The following is a 26,141-nucleotide window of genomic DNA, read 5'->3' as shown; positions in this document are numbered from 1 at the left end:
AAAAACAAGCCCTCACGTGGCCATATTGACGGAAATATAAAAAAGTTATGGCTCTGGGAAGAAGGGAAGCAAAAAACGCAAATACCTTCCGTGGTTTAAGGGGTTAAAAGCCAACTGGTATGCATTTGCACTTTATATTCTCTGTATTTGCACTTTATACTCTCTTTTGATGTGAGCACCGACACTTTCCCTCACATATGGACAAAACTATAGATTTTCTAACATATCTGTACATGTGCAGGCAAATATCCGCTTTGCATTGACTTTTATACCTCCTGATCACCACTTGGTGGCGATATTGTACCATTTTCTTATAGAAGACAAGAATTGTACAGACAATAGACATTACAGCATAACAGAAATATAGTTCAATACAGATACCAGGAGGAGTGAGGGCCCTGCTCGCAAGCTTACAAACTATGAGGAAAAGGATCTATCTATGCATGTGTCCGCTCTCCACATGGATCAATGAAATTATCATAATGTATTGAATATTTCACGTAAATGAATGTATTCTGCTTATATTCCAGTAGTTAAATTCTAAAGTATATATCTTTTTAAATTATTTTTAGATTCTTCCTTGTCCTGTTTATTGAATTAAAGATTTATTGATTTAAATACAAAGGCTTTCTATGAGAGTGTTTTTGTAAGCTTTATTGGGTACCAAATAGTTGTAAGGCATAGACGACTCACGGCGGACACCGTTACGGTCAGCAAGGTACTCCTTCAGCATCTTCCAAAACTTTTCTCTACTTGTTAGAGAACCTCTCGCATCAGGGCCTGGGCGATGGGAGTATCTGAGAAAACTCTCCCAGACCTTTGATAGTTGTCTCCTGCCTCTGCTGCATCTGGTGTGTCTCCCTAATTTCCACTCATTTGTTGTCCAAGGAACTGTGACCTCTACCACCAGCGTTGTCAGATGAGAATTTTTTTAAAATAATTCTTAAACTGGGGCCTTCTGGTACGGCAACATTTTATAAGACCTCTCTGCCACGGGAAGGAGAGATAGAAAGTTCTCCTTGTAGCATGGGTCTAGAAGGGTGACCAGTCAGTGATTAGTGCTGGACAAAATGCGGTTCACGGGAAAGGCAGCAGAACATAAACTCAGCCATGTGTGCCAGACTGCAACAGCCAAGACCTCCCTGTCACCACCAAGATGACTACTGTCCATCTTCTCCTTATCCTCATGCTCCCACTGCTCCTCGTCTTCAGGCCATCAACGCTGAACAGAGAGGATGAAGGTGGTGTGGGTAGTACGATCTGTAGAGTAGGCAATCAACTCCTGTTCCTCCTCCTTCTCCTTGTTCTCACCCAATCCACGTTGAGAAGATGAGATGAGGCTGGGCTGTGTAGTATCACCCTGTATAGGTTCTTGCTCCATCTCAAGTTACTCCACCTGCAAAGCCTTCTCTTTAATTGTAAGCAGTGAGTGTTTCAGTAGACAAAAAAGTGGGATGGTTACACTGATTATGACGTCATTGACGCTCATGACCTCGGTGTAGTCCTTAAAGTTTTGGAGAACCATGCAGATGTCAGATATCCATGCCCACTCATCAGCTCTTATGTGCGGAGGCTGACCTGAATACTGATGGTTTGTCACCTAAGCAGATTAGCTTCAGCAGAGCCCACTGCACTTGGCCAAGTAAGTGCTGCAGTGCTTTGAGATTTGTGACAGATGTTGATGTTTTTGAGATTGTGGAGGAATTGCTGTGGAAAGTGGGGGAAAGCCCTGACTGAACCAGGACCCACAATCCCTCGTGTCTGTAGCACATGTTCCTCATACCTCCCAAATTTTGAAGAAGGAAAGAAGGGATAAAGTTTGCGAAGCGCCGCTGCAAATTCTAGGCCATGCCCCTGACCACACCCAACAACTAGTCACACCCATATCCACGCCCCAACCACACCCATTTAGCACTGCTGATCACACTATTTCATAAACAATAAATATAAACCGAAAAATATGGCCACACAGTGCTCCATACTGTATAATGGCCACACATGATGATGCATACAGTATAATGGCCCCACATGATGCTGCATACTGTATAATGGCCTCACATGATGCTCCATACAGTATAATGGCCACACATGATGCTCCATACAGTATAATGGGCCCACATGATGCTGCATACTGTATAATGGCCCCACATAATGCTGCGTGTGGTATAATGGCCCCACATGATGTTGCATACTGTATAATGTCCTCACATGATGCTCTATACTGTATAATGGCCCCACATGATGCTCCATACTGTATAATAGCCACACATGATGCTCTATACTGTATAATGACCGCACATGATGCTCCATACTGTATAATGGCTACACATGATGCTCCATACTGTATAATGGCCACACATGATGCTCCATACTGTATAATGGCTACACATGATGCTCCATACTGTATAATGTCCTCACATGATGCACCATGCAGTATAATGGGCCCACATGATGCTGGTGCTGTAAAATGGCCCCACATGAGGCTGCGTACAGTATAATGGCCCCACATGATGCTGGGTACAGTATAATGGCCCCACATGATGCTGGGTACATAAAATGGCCCCACATGATGCTGCGTACAGTATAATGGACATACATAGTTACCCCACCCCCATCATTGCCCTCACACACCCATCATTGCCTTCTCCATCACCATACACACACACCTACATACATGCACCGCGCGCCGTGCTCCCTTACAGCAGCTGGCAGTTTCCTCTCCTGCGGTGCTGAATGATGTCATCCAGCTGCGCCGCTGACTGCTCCTGATATCCAGCCTGGAAATCAACATCCATCGGCCACACTGCTGCTGTAAATCATCTTGTCTTACCATCTAAGCCTTCATGAGAGTGTGCTGCATCTGGTGGACCACAAGAAAATTCGGCGGGCGCCGGCAGATTCGGCGGGCGCACTGCGCATGCGCCCGCCATTTTGGAAGATGGCGGCGCCCAGGGAGAAAACGGACGGGACCCCGGCAGGATCGGTAAGTATGATGGGGTGGGGGGGGGGGACCACGGGAGGGGGATCGGACCACGGGGGGGGGGGGGATCGGAGCGCGGCAGGCGTGGAACGGAGCACGGGGGGGTGGAACGGAGCACGGGGGGGTGGAACGGAGCACGGGGGGGGGGTGGATCGGAGTGCAGGGGGGGTGATTGGAGCACGGGGGGGTGATTGGAGCACGGGGGGAGCGGACAAGAGCACGGGGGGGAGCGGAGCACTGGACGGAGGGGAGCCGGAGCAGTGTACCGGCCAGATCGGGGGGCTGAGGGGGCGATCGGTGGGGTGGGGTGGGGGCACATTAGTATTTCCAGCCATGGCCGATGATATTGCAGCATCGGCCATGGCTGGATTGTAATATTTCACCAGTTATAATAGGTGAAATATTACAAATCGCTCTGATTGGCAGTTTCACTTTCAACAGCCAATCAGAGCGATCGTAGCCACGAGGGGGTGAAGCCACCCCCCCTGGGCTAAACTACCACTCCCCCTGTCCCTGCAGATCGGGTGAAATGGGAGTTAACCCTTTCACCCGATCTGCAGGGACGCGATCTTTCCATGACGCCACATAGGCGTCATGGGTCGGATTGGCACCGACTTTCATGACGCCTACGTGGCGTCATGGGTCGGGAAGGGGTTAAAAATGTCAGCTCGGTACCCAAAAAATAAGCCCTCACCCAACATGAGATTTAAAAAAATGGGGACGTTACAGGTATCGAAAAATAGCACAATTTTTTTTTCAACAAAGTTTGGAATTTTTTTTCACCACTTAGATAAAAAAGAACTTAATTAATTACCTGGAGAATCATAATGGCAGGTCAGTTTTAACATTTAGTGAACCTAGTAAAAAGCCAAACAAAAAACAATTGCACTTTTTTTTGGCAATTTCACCGCACTTGGAATTTTTTTCCTGTTTTCTAGTACACAACATGGTAAAACCAATAGTTTTGTTCAAAAGTACAACTCATCCCGCAAAAAAACAAGCCCTCACGTGGCCATATTGACGGAAATATAAAAAAGTTATGGCTCTGGGAAGAAGGGAAGCAAAAAACGCAAATACCTTCCGTGGTTTAAGGGGTTAAAAGCCAACTGGTATGCATTTGCACTTTATATTCTCTGTATTTGCACTTTATACTCTCTTTTGATGTGAGCACCGACACTTTCCCTCACATATGGACAAAACTATAGATTTTCTAACATATCTGTACATGTGCAGGCAAATATCCGCTTTGCATTGACTTTTATACCTCCTGATCACCACTTGGTGGCGATATTGTACCATTTTCTTATAGAAGACAAGAATTGTACAGACAATAGACATTACAGCATAACAGAAATATAGTTCAATACAGATACCAGGAGGAGTGAGGGCCCTGCTCGCAAGCTTACAAACTATGAGGAAAAGGATCTATCTATGCATGTGTCCGCTCTCCACATGGATCAATGAAATTATCATAATGTATTGAATATTTCACGTAAATGAATGTATTCTGCTTATATTCCAGTAGTTAAATTCTAAAGTATATATCTTTTTAAATTATTTTTAGATTCTTCCTTGTCCTGTTTATTGAATTAAAGATTTATTGATTTAAATACAAAGGCTTTCTATGAGAGTGTTTTTGTAAGCTTTATTGGGTACCAAATAGTTGTAAGGCATAGACGACTCACGGCGGACACCGTTACGGTCAGCAAGGTACTCCTTCAGCATCTTCCAAAACTTTTCTCTACTTGTTAGAGAACCTCTCGCATCAGGGCCTGGGCGATGGGAGTATCTGAGAAAACTCTCCCAGACCTTTGATAGTTGTCTCCTGCCTCTGCTGCATCTGGTGTGTCTCCCTAATTTCCACTCATTTGTTGTCCAAGGAACTGTGACCTCTACCACCAGCGTTGTCAGATGAGAATTTTTTTAAAATAATTCTTAAACTGGGGCCTTCTGGTACGGCAACATTTTATAAGACCTCTCTGCCACGGGAAGGAGAGATAGAAAGTTCTCCTTGTAGCATGGGTCTAGAAGGGTGACCAGTCAGTGATTAGTGCTGGACAAAATGCGGTTCACGGGAAAGGCAGCAGAACATAAACTCAGCCATGTGTGCCAGACTGCAACAGCCAAGACCTCCCTGTCACCACCAAGATGACTACTGTCCATCTTCTCCTTATCCTCATGCTCCCACTGCTCCTCGTCTTCAGGCCATCAACGCTGAACAGAGAGGATGAAGGTGGTGTGGGTAGTACGATCTGTAGAGTAGGCAATCAACTCCTGTTCCTCCTCCTTCTCCTTGTTCTCACCCAATCCACGTTGAGAAGATGAGATGAGGCTGGGCTGTGTAGTATCACCCTGTATAGGTTCTTGCTCCATCTCAAGTTACTCCACCTGCAAAGCCATCTCTTTAATTGTAAGCAGTGAGTGTTTCAGTAGACAAAAAAGTGGGATGGTTACACTGATTATGACGTCATTGACGCTCATGACCTCGGTGTAGTCCTTAAAGTTTTGGAGAACCATGCAGATGTCAGATATCCATGCCCACTCATCAGCTCTTATGTGCGGAGGCTGACCTGAATACTGATGGTTTGTCACCTAAGCAGATTAGCTTCAGCAGAGCCCACTGCACTTGGCCAAGTAAGTGCTGCAGTGCTTTGAGATTTGTGACAGATGTTGATGTTTTTGAGATTGTGGAGGAATTGCTGTGGAAAGTGGGGGAAAGCCCTGACTGAACCAGGACCCACAATCCCTCGTGTCTGTAGCACATGTTCCTCATACCTCCCAAATTTTGAAGAAGGAAAGAAGGGATAAAGTTTGCGAAGCGCCGCTGCAAATTCTAGGCCATGCCCCTGACCACACCCAACAACTAGTCACACCCATATCCACGCCCCACACCACACCCATTTAGCACTGCTGATCACACTATTTCATAAACAATAAATATAAACCGAAAAATATGGCCACACAGTGCTCCATACTGTATAATGGCCACACATGATGATGCATACAGTATAATGGCCCCACATGATGCTGCATACTGTATAATGGCCTCACATGATGCTCCATACAGTATAATGGCCACACATGATGCTCCATACAGTATAATGGGCCCACATGATGCTGCATACTGTATAATGGCCCCACATAATGCTGCGTGTGGTATAATGGCCCCACATGATGTTGCATACTGTATAATGTCCTCACATGATGCTCTATACTGTATAATGGCCCCACATGATGCTCCATACTGTATAATAGCCACACATGATGCTCTATACTGTATAATGACCGCACATGATGCTCCATACTGTATAATGGCTACACATGATGCTCCATACTGTATAATGGCCACACATGATGCTCCATACTGTATAATGGCTACACATGATGCTCCATACTGTATAATGTCCTCACATGATGCACCATGCAGTATAATGGGCCCACATGATGCTGGTGCTGTAAAATGGCCCCACATGAGGCTGCGTACAGTATAATGGCCCCACATGATGCTGGGTACAGTATAATGGCCCCACATGATGCTGGGTACATAAAATGGCCCCACATGATGCTGCGGACAGTATAATGGACATACATAGTTACCCCACCCCCATCATTGCCCTCACACACCCATCACTGCCTTCTCCATCACCATACACACACACCTACATACATACACCGCGCGCCGTGCTCCCTTACAGCAGCTGGCAGTTTCCTCTCCTGCGGTGCTGAATGATGTCATCCAGCTGCGCCGCTGACTGCTCCCATCGCTGCAGCTCCGGTACGCCACTGATAAAGACCTCTCTGTGTCTCCTGTGCCAGTCAGTGTCAGAGCGAGGAGCTATATCTGCTCTGATCCGATACAGCTAGCGATCGTGCTAGCAGTTTAAAGCGGCGGTACATTTGGTTTGAGGCGATGCCGCATGCCAGCAGAGAGGGCTCTGTGTGGCCTCTCTGGCACACGTGTCATAGGTTCGCCATCACTGATATAGAGGGTATGACGCTGGATGATGAGAGTTATAGTGCGGGAAAAGTAAGATCCCGGCCGGGACAGAGTCTCAAAATCCCGCTGAATCCAGGATGGTTGGGAGTTATGTGTTCCTGGCTTCCACAATGTTCAACCAGTGTGCTGTCAGGGAAGTGTAGCGTCCTGGCCACAAGCACTTGTCCTCGTGTCCGTGGTTAAGTGGACCTTTCCAGTAACCACTTTGGTCAGGGAATGGCTGATGTTATGGGACACGTAATTGTGTAAGGTGGGAACGGCACATCGGGAGAAACAGTGGCAGCTGGGAACCGAGTACTAAGAGACAATGGCTGCCATGAGGTTGTGGAAAGCTTCCGTCTCCACAAATATAAACGGCGACATTTCCAGGGCAAGCAGTCTGGAAATGTGACCACTTAGTATTGTGGCCTGAGGGTGGCTACATATTTATGCTTGTGATACAAGGACTGGAGTAGGGACAACTGAACGCTGCGCTGGGACAAGGACTTAGTTGCTGACAATAGTTGCAAATGGTCAACGGCAGGTGCAGGGTGGGAGGCATCTTTGCCTGCGTTATGGACAGGCGATTGGCGTGCACGAAGAACAAGGGAAGAAGGATATGTCCTCAACATACAGTGTTTGGAGGAAGCTTCTTCCAGGAGCTCCTGATATCCAGCCTGGAAATCAACATCCATCGGCCACACTGCTGCTGTAAATCATCTTGTCTTACCATCTAAGCCTTCATGAGAGTGTGCTGCATCTGGTGGACCACAAGAAAATAGCTTTTACAGAGTGTGAAGGGATGTCTGGAGCCTGAGCCTCTAGGCCTGGTGAGTGTAACAGGCTAGTGCTTCCCCTGTGGGGGAGGGCCTGTGATTTGCTCTCTGCACCTCTCGCTTCCCAAACATCTAAAGGTGCCGTCACACATAACGATGTCGTTAACGATATCGTTGCTTTTTGTGACGTAGCAACGATATCGTTAAGGAAATCGTTATGTGTGACAGCGACCAACGATCAGGCCCCTGCTGGGAGATCGTTGGTCGCTGAGGAAAGTCCAGAACTTTATTTAGTCGCTGGACTTCCCGCTAACATCGCTGGATCGGCGTGTGTGACACCGATCCAGCGATGTCTTCACTGGTAACCAGGGTAAACATCGGGTTACTAAGCGCAGGGCCGCGCTTAGTAACCCGATGTTTACCCTGGTTACCAGCGTAAACGTTAAAAAAACAAACACTACATACTTACCTTCAGCTGTCTGTCCCCGGCGCTCTGCTTCTCTGCACTCCTCCTGCATCCTGTGCCAGCGCCAGCCAGCCAGAAAGCACAGCGGTGACGTCACCGCTCTGCTTTCCGGCTGACCGGCGCTGACAGTGCAGAGGAAAGCACAGCGCCGGAGGACAGACACGGAATGTAAGTATGTAGTGTTTGTTTTTTTAATGTTTACGCTGGTAACCAGGGTAAACATCGGGTTACTAAGCGCAGCCCTGCGCTTAGTAACCCGATGTTTACCCTGGTTACCGGGGACCTCGGGATCGTTGGTCGCTGAAGAGCTGTCTGTGTGACAGCTCTCCAGCGACCAAACAGCGACGCTGCAGCGATCGACATCGTTGTCGATATCGCTGCAGCGTCGTTTAGTGTGACGGTACCTTAACAGCAGAAACACCAGCACTTTTATCATCTTCCAGAGGTTTCCTTAATCCTTCTCTGCCCACAGTCAGATCTATTAGGAGATTCCCAGTCAACAGAAGCTGATCGTCTACCACTGTCACTCTCCTCCATAAGAGAAGATAAACTACTTCTTTGGAATCCCATCCCTTTTCCTGCAGCAGCACCCAGAAGAAAAATAAGACATATATCAGAGATAGTGTGCTTCCTATATGTTTTTCCCCTGCTTCTACAACATCATCACTGTGTTGTACCCTCAAGTACACTGTCCTGGGCTTGTCCCCCACCTAACCTTGTCATGCTGGACCTAAAATGAGGTGACGAGCTTTGGCATCACCAGACATAACGCGGCTCATACCGGCTTTCACTGACTCTCCTGACCGCTGAGGCGCTTACCGCTAGAACCGCAGCACGACTGGGCACATGATGACCCGAGGCAGATCTAATAAGAAGGCCTCTCCTCCTCGCCTGCCAGACTTCTTTCCGCAGTCTCAAACCGCACATGCCGCAGGGAAAATGGCGTGGGCTTCTCCCTCCAGATCATCACACTCCTCCCGTGGCTCCCAGGATTCAGAAAGAGGTGAGACCTCAGCGGGAGCACAATATAGCAGCTCTGCACCTATGACCAGGGGGGATATGAAAGAATTCCTCACATCTATACGCGCCTCATTAAAAGAGGATATGCAGGACATGTTGAAGGAGATAAGAGGAGACATTAACTCCTTAGGGGCCCGCACGGATCATTTGGAAAACAAAATGTCCGAATATGTCTCTGTAATTAACGCTCTGGTGGATGAAAACCAAGTTATAAAAGGCAAGTTAGCAGTGGAACAATATTCGTGTGAGAGGAATCCCTGAGAATGTTGCAGATAAAGATTTAGCTGCTTTCCTCCAGAATTTTATGCAGGCTGCCCTGCCCTCACTTTCCTCGAAAGATCTACTGGCGGACAGGGTACATAGAACACCCAAGCCCAAGCATCTAGACCCATCTCTTCCTAGAGACATCCTTGCACTGATTCATTTGTACACTTCTAAAGAGACATTCCTGCGGCAGATAAGGAGCCCCCCTGACCTTCCCCCTGAACTCCGGGATCTCTAGGTCTTCCCGGATTTGTCAGCTGCTACCCTGGCCAAAAGGAGAGAATACGCCCATGTCTGTAAAGCATTGAGGGACAGCAACATACGTTACCGATGGGGGTTTAATCCTGTGCGTTTGATTATCACTTATGAAGGAAGCACGGTCGCCTGCCCCTCGCCTAAACAGGCAGAGGAGAGGCTTACGGCCTGTAAAATACCCTTTGCTCCCAGACCTGCGGATACAGGAAAGAAAATAGCCTCAGACTGGTCTACGGTTTGACAGTGCCACACGGACGGTGTCTGGATTGCTGAGCTCTCCTACTGCACCCCTAAGTGGGCCTTTGGATTGTGAACCTCTCACTTCCACCCCTCCACGCAGATTCTGTTCTGCGGACTGTCTGGACTGTTCCGGACGTTCCTACGAGGAGTCCTTGTATATTGACCTATGTTTTGTTTTGGGTTTTTTTGCCTTTTTTTTACTTCTTTTTATATTCTGGTTCTTTTTACTACATACTTGCCCTTCCCCTTTCTTCCCTCCAGTGTTATGATACGGTGGTCTAGGAGCAACATGGAACGAGCTCTGAAGGACGTGGTAACTGTACTGACTGCAGTCCCTAAGCTCAACACAACACTAGAAGTAGCCGTGGAATGCTCCTAACTCTCCCTAGGCATCTCGTCACAGCCTAAGAGCTAACTACCCCTAAAGAAAGAAGCAGGAAAACTATCTTGCCTCAGAGAAAATCCCCAAAGGATAGATTAGCCCCCCACAAATAATGACTGTGAGTGGAGAGGGAAAAGACAAACACAGAATGAAACCAGGATGAGCACAGGAGGCCAGTCTAGCTAAATAGATAGGACAGGATGGAATACTGTGCGGTCAGTATAAAACACTACAAAAATCCACACAGAGTTTACAAAAAATCTCCACACCCGACTAAAGGTGTGGAGGGCAAATCTGCCTCCCAGAGCTTCCAGCAAGACAGAATAAATTCACACTGATAAGCTGGACAAACATAGAAAGCACAGGATGGATAAGTCCACAATCTGGACAGAAAAGAGCAAGCAAAAACTTAACTTAGCTGAACTGGTCAGGATAACAGGGAACTCCAAAGAGATGTGAATCCAACCAGGAACCATTTACAAGTGGCACTGGCTGAAGAAAAAGCCAGACCTAAATAGCCAAGCAGAAGAGACGATAAGTCTAGCCGTATAGCCATACCACTAGAAACCACAAGAGGGAGCCCAAGAGCAGAACTCACAAAAGTGCCACTTACAACCACCAGAGGGAGCCCAAGAGCGGAATTCACAACAGTACCTCCCCCTTGAGGAGGGGTCACCGAACCCTCACCAGAGCCCCCAGGCCGATCAGGACGAGCCAAGTGAAAAGCATGAACCAAATCGGTGGCATGGACATCGGAGGCAACAACCCAAGAATTATCCTCCTGGCCATAACCCTTCCACTTGACAAGAAACTGAAGCCTCCGCCTCGAAAAGCGAGAATCCAAAATCTTCTCAACCTCATATTCCAACTCTCCCTCAACCAACACCGGGGCAGGAGGGTCAATCGAGGGAACAACGGGCACCACATATCTCCGCAACAAAGATCTATGGAAAACATTATGAATGGCAAAAGAGGCAGGAAGAGCCAAACGAAAAGACACCGGATTAATAATTTCAGAAATTTTATAAGGACCAATAAACCGAGGCTTAAACTTAGGAGAAGAAACCTTCATTGGAACATGACGAGAAGACAACCAAACCAAATCCCCCACACGAAGCCGGGGACGAACACACCGACGGCGGTTAGCAAAACGTTGAGCCCTTTCCTGAGACAACGTCAAATTGTCCACCACATGAGTCAAAATCTGCTGCAGCCTGTCCACCACAGAATTAACACCAGGACAATCAGAAGGCTCAACCTGCCCAGAAGAAAAACGAGGATGAAAACCAAAATTACAAAAGAAAGGTGAAACCAAAGTAGCCGAACTAGCCCGATTATTAAGGGCAAACTCGGCCAACGGCAAGAAAGGCACCCAATCATCCTGATCAGCAGACACAAAGCATCTCAAATAGGTCTCCAAGGTCTGATTAGTTTGCTCAGTTTGGCCATTAGTCTGAGGATGAAATGCCGAAGAAAAAGACAAATCAATGCCCATCCTAGCACAAAAGGCCCGCCAAAATCTAGAGACAAACTGAGAACCTCTGTCAGACACAATATTCTCCGGAATGCCATGCAAACGAACCACATGCTGAAAAGATAATGGAACCAGATCTGAGGAGGAAGGCAACTTAGGCAAAGGTACCAGATGGACCATTTTAGAGAACCGGTCACAAACAACCCAGATAACAGACATCTTCTGGGAAACAGGAAGATCCATAGTAACATAGTAACATAGTAACATAGTTAGTAAGGCCGAAAAAAGACATTTGTCCATCCAGTTCAGCCTATATTCCATCATAATAAATCCCCAGATCTACGTCCTTCTACAGAACCTAATTGTATGATACAATATTGTTCTGCTCCAGGAAGACATCCAGGCCTCTCTTGAACCCCCCGACTGAGTTCGCCATCACCACCTCCTCAGGCAAGCAATTCCAGATTCTCACTGCCCTAACAGTAAAGAATCCTCTTCTATGTTGGTGGAAAAACCTTCTCTCCTCCAGACGCAAAGACTGCCCCCTTGTGCCCGTCACCTTCCTTGGTATAAACAGATCCTCAGCGAGATATTTGTATTGTCCCCTTATATACTTATACATGGTTATTAGATCGCCCCTCAGTCGTCTTTTTTCTAGACTAAATAATCCTAATTTCGCTAATCTATCTGGGTATTGTAGTTCTCCCATCCCCTTTATTAATTTTGTTGCCCTCCTTTGTACTCTCTCTAGTTCCATTATATCCTTCCTGAGCACCGGTGCCCAAAACTGGACACAGTACTCCATGTGCGGTCTAACTAGGGATTTGTACAGAGGCAGTATAATGCTCTCATCATGTGTATCCAGACCTCTTTTAATGCACCCCATGATCCTGTTTGCCTTGGCAGCTGCTGCCTGGCACTGGCTGCTCCAGGTAAGTTTATCATTAACTAGGATCCCCAAGTCCTTCTCCCTGTCAGATTTACCCAGTGGTTTCCCATTCAGTGTGTAATGGTGACATTGATTCCTTCTTCCCATGTGTATAACCTTACATTTATCATTGTTAAACCTCATCTGCCACCTTTCAGCCCAAGTTTCCAACTTATCCAGATCCATCTGTAGCAGAATACTATCTTCTCTTGTATTAACTGCTTTACATAGTTTTGTATCATCTGCAAATATCGATATTTTACTGTGTAAACCTTCTACCAGATCATTAATGAATATGTTGAAGAGAACAGGTCCCAATACCGACCCCTGCGGTACCCCACTGGTCACAGCGACCCAGTTAGAGACTATACCATTTATAACCACCCTCTGCTTTCTATCACTAAGCCAGTTACTAACCCATTTACACACATTTTCCCCCAGACCAAGCATTCTCATTTTGTGTACCAACCTCTTGTGCGGCACGGTATCAAACGCTTTGGAAAAATCGAGATATACCACGTCCAATGACTCACCGTGGTCCAGCCTATAGCTTACCTCTTCATAAAAACTGATTAGATTGGTTTGACAGGAGCGATTTCTCATAAACCCATGCTGATATGGAGTTAAACAGTTATTCTCATTGAGATAATCCAGAATAACATCCCTCAGAAACCCTTCAAATATTTTACCAACAATAGAGGTTAGACTTACTGGCCTATAATTTCAAGGTTCACTTTTAGAGCCCTTTTTGAATATTGGCACCACATTTGCTATGCGCCAATCCTGCGGAACAGACCCTGTCGCTATAGAGTCCCTAAAAATAAGAAATAATGGTTTATCTATTACATTACTTAGTTCTCTTAGTACTCGTGGGTGTATGCCATCCGGACCCGGAGATTTATCTATTTTAATCTTATTTAGCCGGTTTCGCACCTCTTCTTGGGTTAGATTGGTGACCCTTAATATAGGGTTTTCATTGTTTCTTGGGATTTCACCTAGCATTTCATTTTCCACCGTGAATACCGTGGAGAAGAAGGTGTTTAATATGTTAGCTTTTTCCTCGTCATCTACAACCATTCTTTCCTCACTATTTTTTAAGGGGCCTACATTTTCAGTTTTTTTTCTTTTACTATTGATATAGTTGAAGAACAGTTTGGGATTAGTTTTACTCTCCTTAGCAATGTGCTTCTCTGTTTCCTTTTTGGCAGCTTTAATTAGTTTTTTAGATAAAGTATTTTTCTCCCTATAGTTTTTTAGAGCTTCAATGGTGCCATCCTGCTTTAGTAGTGCAAATGCTTTCTTTTTACTGTTAATTGCCTGTCTTACTTCTTTGTTTAGCCACATTGGGTTTTTCCTATTTCTAGTCCTTTTATTCCCACAAGGTATAAACCGCTTACAGTGCCTATTTAGGATGTTCTTAAACATTTTCCATTTATTATCTGTATTCTTATTTCTGAGGATATTGTCCCAGTCTACCAGATTAAGGGCATCTCTAAGCTGGTCAAACTTTGCCTTCCTAAAGTTCAGTGTTTTTGTGACTCCCTGACAAGTCCCCCTAGTGAAAGACAGGTGAAACTGTACAATATTGTGGTCGCTATTTCCTAGATGCCCGACCACCTGCAGATTTGTTATTCTGTCAGGTCTATTAGATAGTATTAGGTCTAAAAGTGCTGCTCCTCTGGTTGGATTCTGCACCAATTGTGAAAGATAATTTTTCTTGGTTATTAGCAGAAACCTGTTGCCTTTATGGGTTTCACAGGTTTCTGTTTCCCAGTTAATATCCGGGTAGTTAAAGTCCCCCATAACCAGGACCTCATTATGGGTTGCAGCTTCATCTATCTGCTTTAGAAGTAGACTTTCCATGGTTTCTGTTATATTTGGGGGTTTGTAACAGACCCCAATGAGAATTTTGTTACCATTTTTCCCTCCATGAATTTAGACCCATATGGACTCGACATCCTCATTTCCTTCGCTAATATCCTCCCTTAAAGTGGACTTTAGACAAGACTTTACATAGAGACAAACCCCTCCTCCTCTCCGATTTTTACGATCCTTTCTAAACAGACTGTAACCCTGTAAGTTAACTGCCCAGTCATAGCTTTCATCTAACCATGTCTCGGTTATTCCCACTATGTCAAAGTTACCTGTAGATATTTCTGCTTCTAGTTCTTCCATCTTGTTTGTCAGGCTTCTGGCGTTTGCAAGCATGCAGTTTAGAGGATTTTGTTTTGTCCGAAATAAAATCCATGGAAATATGCATCCATGGCCTCTCAGGGACCGGCAAAGGCAAAAGCAACCCACTAGCGCGGGAACAGCAAGGCTTGGCCCAGGCGCAAGTCCCACAAGACTGCACAAAAGCACGCACATCGCGCGACAAGGAAGGCCACCAAAAGGACCTAGCAACCAAATCTCTGGTACCAAAAATCCCAGGATGACCAGCCAACACTGAACAATGAACCTCAGAAATTACTTACTTGTCCATCTATCAGGAACAAACAGCTTCCCCACTGGACAGCGGTCAGGCCTATCAGCCTGAAATTCCTGAAGCACCCGCCGCAAAGCAGGGGAGATAGCAGAAAGAATCACCCCCTCCTTAAGAATGCCAACCGGCTCAAGGACTCCAGGAGAATCAGGCGAAAAACTCATAGAGAGGGCATCAGCCTTGACATTCTTAGATCCCGGAAGATACGAGACCACAAAATCAAAACGGGAGAAAAACAGGGACCATCGAGCCTGTCTAGGATTCAGCCGCTTGGCCGACTCGAGGTAAATCAGATTCTTATGATCGGTCAGGACCACAACACGGTGTTTAGCTCCCTCAAGCCAATGTCGCCACTCCTCAAACGCCCACTTCATAGCCAACAACTCCCGATTGCCGACATCATAATTGTGTTCCACAGGCGAAAACTTTCTGGAAAAAAAAGCACACGGTTTCATCAAAGAACCATCAGACTCCCTCTGAGACAAAACGGCCCCTGCCCCAATCTCAGACGCGTCGACCTCCACCTGAAAAGGAAGAGAAACATCCGGTTGACGCAACACAGGGGCAGAAGTAAATCGGCGTTTAAGCTCCTGAAAGGCCTCAACAGCCGCAGAGGACCAATTCGTCACATCAGCACCTTTCTTCGTCAAATCAGTAAGGGGCTTAACCACACTGGAAAAGTTGGCAATGAAACGGCGATAGAAATTAGCAAAGCCCAAAAATTTTTGAAGACCCTTCACAGATGTGGGTTGGATCCAGTCATGAATAGCTTGGACCTTAACAGGATCCATTTCTATAGACGAGGGAGAAAAAATAAAACCCAAAAAAGAGACCTTCTGAACTCCGAATAGGCACTTAGACCCCTTCACAAATAAAGCACTATCACGAAGGATCTGGAACAACATCCTGACCTGCTTCACATGAGACTCCCAATCATCGGAAAAAATCAAAATATCATCCAAATATACGACCATGAATTTATCAAGATAATTGCGGAAAATATCATGCATGAAAGACTGGAACACAGATGGAGCATTAGAGAGCCCAAATGGCATCACAAGGTATTCAAAATGGCCTTCGGGCGTATTAAATGCAGTTTTCCATTCGTCACCCTGTTTAATACGAACAAGATTATATGCCCCTCGGAGGTCAATCTTAGTAAACCAACTAGCCCCCTTAATCTGAGCAAACAAATCAGTAAGCAAAGGCAAGGGGTATTGGAATTTGACCGTGATCTTATTAAGAAGACGATAATCAATACAGGGTCTCAAGGAGCCATCCTTCTTAGCAACAAAAAAGAAACCCGCTCCCAATGGTGACGAAGAGGGCCGTGACGAAGAGGGCCGAATATGCCCTTTCTCCAAAGATTCCTTAACATAGCTCCGCATGGCGGCATGCTCTGGCACAGACAGATTGAAAAGTCGTCCCTTAGGGAACTTACAACCAGGAATCAAGTTAATAGCACAATCACAGTCCCTATGTGGAGGAAGGGAACTGGACTTGGGCTCATCAAATACATCCTGGAAATCCGACAAAAGCTCAGGGACCTCAGAAGAGGGGGAAGAGGAAATTGACATCAAAGGAACGTCACTATGTACTCCTCGACAACCCCAACTAGTCACCGACATAGTTTTCCAATGCAGCACCGGATTATGTTCCTGTAACCATGGAAATCCCAGTACAACAACATCATGCAGGTTATGCAACACCAGAAAACGGCAATCTTCCTGATGTGCAGGAGCCATGTACATAGTCATCTGTGTCCAGTACTGAGGTTTATCCTTGGCCAAGGGTGTAGCATCAATGCCCCTCAAAGGAATAGGGCTCTGCAAAGGCTGCAAGGAAAAACCACAGCGCCTGGCGAATTCTAAGTCCATTAAGTTCAGGGCAGCGCCTGAATCCACAAATGCCATGACAGAAAAGGACGACAATGAGCAAATCAGGGTCACAGATAAGAGAAATTTAGGCTGTATAGTACTAATAGTAACAGACCTAGCGACTCTCTTAGTACGCTTAGGGCAATCAGAGATAACATGAGCCGAATCACCACAGCAAAAACACAGCCTATTCTGACGTCTGAATTCCTGCCGTTCTATTCTAGTCAAAATACTATCACATTGCATAGGTTCAGGACTTTGCTCAGAGGATACTGCCATTTGGTGCACAGCTTTGCGCTCGCGCAGACGCCGATCAATCTGAATGGCTAGAGACATAGATTCGCTCAAACCGGCAGGCGTAGGAAAGCCCACCATAACATCTTTAAGGATTTCAGAAAGACCTTTTCTGAAAATAGCAGCCAGAGCCTCTTCATTCCATTTAGTGAGCACAGACCATTTTCTAAATTTCTGGCAGTATAACTCTTCCGCTTCCTGACCTTGACACAAGGCCAACAGGGTTTTTTCTGCATGATCCACAGAATTAGGTTCGTCATACAATAATCTGAGCGCTTGAAAAAATGCATCTACATTCAATAATGCCGGATCCCCTGTTTCAAGAGAAAAAGCCCAGTCTTGAGGGTCACCACGCAGCAAGGATATGATGATTTTTACTTTCTGAATGGGATCACCAGAAGAACGGGGTTTCAAAGCAAAAAACAATTTGCAGTTATTTTTAAAGTTCAAAAACTTGGATCTGTCCCCAAAAAACAAATCAGGAGTAGGAATTCTGGGCTCTAAAGCCGGAGTCTGGACAACATAATCTTGGATACTCTGTACTCTTGCAGCAAGTTGATCCACACGAGAAAACAAACCCTGAACATCCATGCCAGAGCATAAATCCTGAACCACCCAGAGATCAAGAGGAAAAAAAAGACAGAACAGAGCACAGAAAAAAAATGGCTCAGAATTTTTTCCTTCTTTTGAGATGCATTTAATTCATTTTTGGCCACTTGTACTGTTACTGTTATGATCTGGTGGTTTAGGAGCAACATGGAACGAGCTCTGAAGGACGTGGTAACTGTACTGACCGCAGTCCCTAAGCTCAACACAACACTAGAAGTAGCCGTGGAATGCTCCTAACTCTCCCTAGGCATCTCGTCACAGCCTAAGAGCTAACTACCCCTAAAGAAAGAAGCAGGAAAACTATCTTGCCTCAGAGAAAATCCCCAAAGGATAGATTAGCCCCCCACAAATAATGACTGTGAGTGGAGAGGGAAAAGACAAACACAGAATGAAACCAGGATGAGCATAGGAGGCCAGTCTAGCTAAATAGATAGGACAGGATGGAATACTGTGCGGTCAGTATAAAACACTACAAAAATCCACGCAGAGTTTACAAAAAATCTCCACACCTGACTAAAGGTGTGGAGGGCAAATCTGCTTCCCAGAGCTTCCAGCAAGACAGAATAAATTCACACTGATAAGCTGGACAAACATAGAAAGCACAGGATGGATAAGTCCACAATCTATGGGCAGAAAAGAGCAAGCAAAAACTTAGCTTAGCTGAACTGGTCAGGATAACAGGGAACTCCAAAGAGATGTGAATCCAACCAGGAACCATTTACAAGTGGCACTGGCTGAAGAAAGAGCCAGACCTAAATAGCCGAGCAGAAGAGACGATAAGTGGAGACAGCTGATGACAGCTAACTGCAGGAGCAGCCATACCACTAGAAACCACAAGAGGGAGCCCAAGAGCAGAACTCACAAAAGTGCCACTTACAACCACCGGAGGGAGCCCAAGAGCGGAATTCACAACACTCCAGGCTTTTTCTCTCCAAATCCCCGGGCATTCTCTGTCTATATTGATTTTTGATTGTTATTATGGAACTGGCAGTTATTTGTATATAAGCTTTTGTACACCGTCAGTGGGGTCACTGGGTAATACCAGCAGTATAGACTTTAGTATAATGGTACCATGACTTTACAAATTCTTTCTTTAAATGTCAGGGGTTTAAACTCCCTCTATGATGTGGAGGAAGGTGAAGCTGTCGAGGGCAGATATTATCTGCTTGCAGGAGACCCATTTGTTGGTCGAGGATAATTTTAGGCTTCGTCATCGCCTCTTCCCACACATTCTATTTGCTAATGGCCCAACCATAAAGGCTGGTGTGTGCATCATGGTGAAAAATACAATCGCTTTTAAATTGATAGCGCAAAATAATGACCCCACGGGTAGGTGCTTATCTATCACGTGCTTATTGAATGGTGAGTTACACACGTTGACAAATCTTTATGCTCCCAATGAGGGACAACATAAATTCCTGAGAACAACCCTTCATGAGGTCTCTGAGAATGTGAAGGGCAGCAATATAATACAGGTCCTTCTCAAAAAATTAGCATATAGTGTTAAATTTCATTATTTACCATAATGTAATGATTACAATTAAACTTTCATATATTATAGATTCATTATCCACCAACTGAAATTTGTCAGGTCTTTTATTGTTTTAATACTGATGATTTTGGCATACAACTCCTGATAACCCAAAAAACCTGTCTCAATAAATTAGCATATTTCACCCATCCAATCAAATAAAAGTGTTTTTTAATAACAAACAAAAAAACCAACAAATAATAATGTTCAGTTATGCACTCAATACTTGGTCGGGAATCCTTTGGCAGAAATGACTGCTTCAATGCGGCGTGGCATGGAAGCAATCAGCCTGTGACACTGCTGAGATGTTATGGAGGCCCAGGATGCTTCAATAGCGGCCTTAAGCTCATCCAGAGTGTTGGGTCTTGCGTCTCTCAACTTTCTCTTCACAATATCCCACAGATTCTCTATGGGGTTCAGGTCAGGAGAGTTGGCAGGCCAATTGAGCACAGTAATACCATGGTCAGTAAACCATTTACCAGTGGTTTTGGCACTGTGAGCAGGTGCCAGGTCGTGCTGAAAAATGAAATCTTCATCTCCATAAAGCATTTCAGCCGATGGAAGCATGAAGTGCTCCAAAATCTCCTGATAGCTAGCTGCATTGACCCTGCCCTTGATGAAACACAGTGGACCAACACCAGCAGCTGACATGGCACCCCACACCATCACTGACTGTGGGTACTTGACACTGGACTTCAGGCATTTTGGCATTTCCTTGTCCCCAGTCTTCCTCAAGACTCTGGCACCTTGATTTCCGAATGACATGCAAAATTTGCTTTCATCAGAAAAAAGTACTTGGGACCACTTATCAACAGTCCAGTTCTGCTTCTCTGTAGCTCAAAAGTGGCTTTACCTGGGGAATGCGGCACCTGTAGCCCATTTCCTGCACACGCCTGTGCACGGTGGCTCTGGATGTTTCCACACCAGACTCAGTCCACTGCTTCCTCAGGTTCCCCAAGGTCTGGAATCGGTCCTTCTCCACAATCTTCCTCAGGGTCCGGTCTCCTCTTCTCGTTGTACAGCGTTTTCTGCCACATTGTTTCCTTCCAACAGACTTACCATTGAGGTGCCTTGATACAGCACTCTGGGAACAGCCTATTTGTTGAGAAATTTCTTTCTGGGTCTTACCCTCTTGCTTGAGGGTGTCAATGATGGCCTTCTTGACATCTGTCAGGTCGCTAGTCTTACCCATGATGGGGGTTTTGAGTAATGAACCAGGCAGGGAGTTTATAAAAGCCTCAGGTATCTTTTGCATGTGTTTAGAGTTAATTAGTTGATTCAGAAGATTAGGGTAATAGGTCGTTTGAGAACCTTTTCTTGATATGCTAATTTATTGAGACAGGTTTTTTGGGTTATCAAGAGTTGTATGCCAAAATCATCAGTATTAAAACAATAAAAGACCTGACAAATTTCAGTTGGTGGATAATGAATCTATAATATATGAAAGTTTAATTGTAATCATTACATTATGGTAAATAATGAAATTTAACACTATATGCTAATTTTTTGAGAAGGACCTGTATGTGGTGACTTTAATCTCCCCATGCATGTGGACCTGGATTGCTCTTCTAGTAGCAGACGACCTAGAGGGGACTTGACTCTCCTCACAGGCGAATTTCATCTGCATGATTATTGGAGATATTTGCATGCATCTGAGAGGGATTATACCTTTTACTCTTCCAGGCATTCCACATACTCCCGTATTGATTATTTTCTAACAGACAGTGCAACCTTGTCCAGATGTAGATCCGCAACTATAGGCTTAATAACGTGGTCTGATCACTCTAACTCTTACTTTAGCACACCAAGCTAACCCAGCCTTTAGGTGGCGATTAAACGACGCATTGCTGTTGAATGGGGAGGTGTTAGATAGAATCTCTTCAGAGTTGGAACACTACTTTCAGATAAATGATAATGGAGAGGTTTCTGATGAGTCCTTATGGTTGGCGCATAAAGTAGTGATTAGAGGTGTGCTTCTCCAACAAGCTTCCTACCTGAAAAGGAAGAGGGAGAGTGGCAGAGAGGCTTTACTTTCCCACCCGCAATATTTAGACAAAAAATAGATCTATCAGATTAGGTTTAAATTGAGAGAAAATCTCTTGGCCAGATATGCACATAACATGAAGAAATTCAAGACTAATCTATATGCCGCAGGTGATAGGGCAGGTGCACTCCTGGCACGCAGAGTACGTAAGAGGGAAGCTAAATCAAGAGTGGACCTTATCTAATATATAAAGCTGAATGTGTGTATGTGTGTATGTATGTCCGGGATTGGCATCTGCACCGTCGCAGCTACAGCCACAAAATTTTGCACAGTCACAAGTCTGGACCCCGAGAGCGTCATAGGCTATATTGTGAGGTGAAATTTTAACCCCGCGCGTTCCAATTCACCAAACAATGTTGCACCTATCTACATAATGGGGAAAAAAGTGAAAGGAAAAGTGTTGGAGGCGTCGAAGCTACAGCCACAAAATTTTGCACAGTCACACATCTGGACCCCGAGCGCGTCATAGGCTATGTTGTGAGGTGAAATTTTAACCCCGCGCTTTCCAATTCACCAAACTATTTTGCCCCTATCTACATAATGGGGAAAAAGTGAAAGGAAAAGTGTTGGAGGCGTCGCAGCTACAGAAACAAAATTTTGCACAGTCACACGTCCGGACCCTGAGAGCATCATAGGCTATGTTGTGAGGTGAAATTTTAACCCCGTGCTTTCCAATTCACCAAACAATTTTGCCCCTATCTACATAATGGGAAAAAATGAAAGGAAAAGTGTTGGAGGCAAATTGACAGCTGCCAGATGTGAACAAGGGGGACGTAAAGAGTGAGAGCGATGGCGCCAAAGAGTATATACCGTACAGTTGCTAAGGTGGGGCCCCGACATGGGATACTCACCACACACGGGGATATGAACACACACACAAAATGTGCCACAGACTACCACGTGCTTGAACACATATCACCCTCAGCACACATTTCACCACACATTCTCCAACCTCGCCACATAAAAGTCGAAACACAAAAGTCGCCGCTCAAAACTCGCCACGCGCAGAACTCGCCACATGCAAAAACTAGGCTCTTGCAAAACTCACCACAAGTGCAAAACTCACCTCATGGAAAACTCGCCACACGCAAAACTTGCACACGCGGAAAAATTGCCACATGCACAAAAGTTGCAACACATGCAAAATTTGCCTCACACAAAACTTGCACATACTCAAAAGGCACCACACAAAACTCGCCACGCGCAAAACTCGCCATGTGCAAAACTTGCTGCACACAAGTTGCTACACTAACCTGTCACATGCAACTCGACACACAAAAAGTTGCTACACGCATGTTGCCACACAAAACTCATCTCACAAAAGTCGCTACATGCATGTCGCCACACGCAACTCAACACACACAACTTGACAAACGAAACTCGCCCTAAAACACACACAAGTCTGGTCTTATCCTTCAAAAATAAAAATCTGATTAATAAGCAGACAAACTACAACAAATGTACCATATAGGAAATACGGCAGCTGTCAGTCACATAACCTGTCTATTATGTGTATGTGTGAGCTAATATATACTGCCAGGGGGAGGGCTTCCTGTTGGCTGGGGATTTATCAGGCTGCCAATTTAGCTTACAAATACTGAGGTAAAAATACTGAGCAAATAACGTGTGAACGAGGTCTAATACAGGAGGAGATGACACACAGGTATATACTATATACAGGAGGAGATGACACACAGATATATACTATATACAGGAGAGATGACACACAGGTATATACTATATAGAGGAGGAGATGACATACAGGTACATACTATATACAGGAGGAGATGACACACAGGTATATACTATATACAGGAGGAGATGACACACAGGTATATACTATATACAGGAGCAGATGACCTACAGGTATATACTATATACAGGAGGAGATGACCTACAGGTATATACAATATACAGGGGAGATGACACACAGGTATATACTATATAGAGGAGGAGATGACATACAGGTACATACTATATACAGGAGGAGGTGACACACAGGTATATACTATATACAGGAGGAGATGACGCACAGGTATATACTATATACAGGAGCAGATGACCTACAGGTATATACTATATACAGGAGGAGATGACCTACAGGTATATACTATATACAGGAGGAGATGACACACAGGTATATACTATATACAGGGGAGATGACACACAGATATATACTATATACAGGGGAGATGACACACAGGTATATACTATATAGAGGAGGAGATGACATACAGGTACATATATATACAGGAGGAGATGACATACAGGTATATACTATATACAGGAGGAGATGACCCACAGGTATATACTATATACAGGAGCAGATGACCTACAGGTATATACTATATACAGGAGGAGATGACATACAGGTATATGCTATATATAGAAGATGACATGCAGGTATATACTATATACAGGAGGAGATGACACACAGATATATACTATATACAGGGGAGATGACACACAGGTATATACTATATACAGGAGGAGATGACATACAGGTATATACTATATATAGAAGGAGATGACATTCAGGTATATACTATATATAGGGGAGATGACACACAGCAGGTATATAATATATACAGGGGAGATGACATACAGGTATATACTATATACAGGAGATGACATACAGATGTATACTATATATAAGGGAGATGACAAACATGTATATACTGAGGTGATGAGGTGAAAATGAGAGGTGTGAGGTGAAAATGAAAAGGTGTGAGTGCAAAATGAGAGGAGTGAGGAAAAATAATGGAGTGATCAGAAAATGACAGATGTGAGGTTGAAATGACAAGTGTTAGGGGGGAATGAGAGGAGTGAGGGGGAAAATGAGAGATGTGAGGGAGAAAATGAGAGATGTGAGGGGGAAAATGAAAGATGTGATTGGGAAAATGAGAGGCGTGATGGGAAAATAAGAGAAGTGAGGTGCTATAACTAACCACAGATATTTACTATGCCCAGGCAACGCCGGGCTCTTCAGCTAGTCTTAGATAAAAATGGGAAGGTCCTCAGGACATAGTCCAAGCTTTTGCAGAATATTATACCGGCTTGTATAATTTAAAAGATGACCCTTCTACTCCCCAGCCGGATCACCAATCTATTTATAAATATCTAGGCTCTATAAAATTACCCCGTATTACATCTGAGCAGCTAAACTACCTTAATTCTCCCTTCACAGATGTAGAAATTAACTCGACGATTAAACAAACTAAATCTCATAAGGCTCCAGGCACAGACGGGCTGACGAATGACTATTATAAATCCTTTTATCTGTTGCTGACTCCATATTTGCAGAGATTATTCTCGGTGTGGAGAGACTCGGGTACTGTGACGGCTCCTGGTTTGGAAGCTACCATATCTACCATACACAAGCCTGGGAAACCACTCACACACCCTGGTGACTTTAGACCCATTGCTCTGCTCAATTCGGATGTCAAAACATTCACTAAAATTATAGCGTCCAGACTAAAGCTTATTATCCCAACTATAATTTCACCGGACCAAGTGGGTTTTGTGGCCGGGCGTGAGACGAAAGATGGGGTGCGGCGCATGCTGAATCTGATTAAAATAGCAGAGCTGTCTGGCCTACCCAGTGCATTCCTGTCGCTTGATGCTGAGAAGGCTTTTGACAGGGTGCACTGGGGGTATCTTCGGGCAGTATTGGAAAGGTTTGGACTGTCGGGCCCAATATTCTCAGCAATCTGTGCTATGTACTCGACTCCTTGTGCCAGGGTCTTGACGTCCAGTTTTTTATCTGGTCCGTTTCAGATCACGAATGGCACTCGTCAGGGTTGCCCACTCTCTCCTATTATTTTCGCACTGTGCATGGAGCCGCTCGCTGAACACATAAGAACCTCTATTAATATCACCGGCATCAGGGTTGGACAGATGGAGCACAGAATTGGCTTGTATGCTGATGATGTTATTCTATCCTGTGTCAACTTGGAGACATCCTTGACAGCTATTACCTTGGAACTCAGGGAATTCAGTAGTGTGTCATACTACAGGTTGAATCCCACAAAGTCCTTGTTGTTTCCGGTGGCGGTTCCGTGCGCGGCCAAGTCGAAAATGGAGGCTGAGTTTCCATTTATATATTGACGGGATCTGAACAGATTGTCGAGAAGAATTTCTCTAAATTGATCACACAGGTTAGGGCACAACTTGACCATTTTCACAAAGTTATGACATCCTGGATTGCCAGGATTAATGTTTTCAAAATGATGATCCTGCCTAAAATACTGTATCTCCTTAGGTGTATCCCATTAAAAATCCCCAAACGTTTGATTTTGAAATTACAAACTATGACATACGATTATATTTGGTCACACAAAAAATCTAGAATCTCTAGGACCTTGATGTACTATGCGTACAAACGGGGAGGGCTGGGAATGCCGAACCTCATGCTGTACCATAGAGCGGCCATACTAACTGGACTTAGAGACAAAGACCATAGATGGCTCCAAATAGAAAACTATTATGCCAAAACTAGATCTACCCGCACAATTCTTGAGGCTGAATCTATTGCAATCACTGA

Source organism: Ranitomeya imitator, chromosome 2 (assembly GCF_032444005.1).
Source record: "Ranitomeya imitator isolate aRanImi1 chromosome 2, aRanImi1.pri, whole genome shotgun sequence".
Taxonomy (NCBI): domain Eukaryota; kingdom Metazoa; phylum Chordata; class Amphibia; order Anura; family Dendrobatidae; genus Ranitomeya; species Ranitomeya imitator.
Note: the sequence above shows the minus strand (reverse complement) of the source record.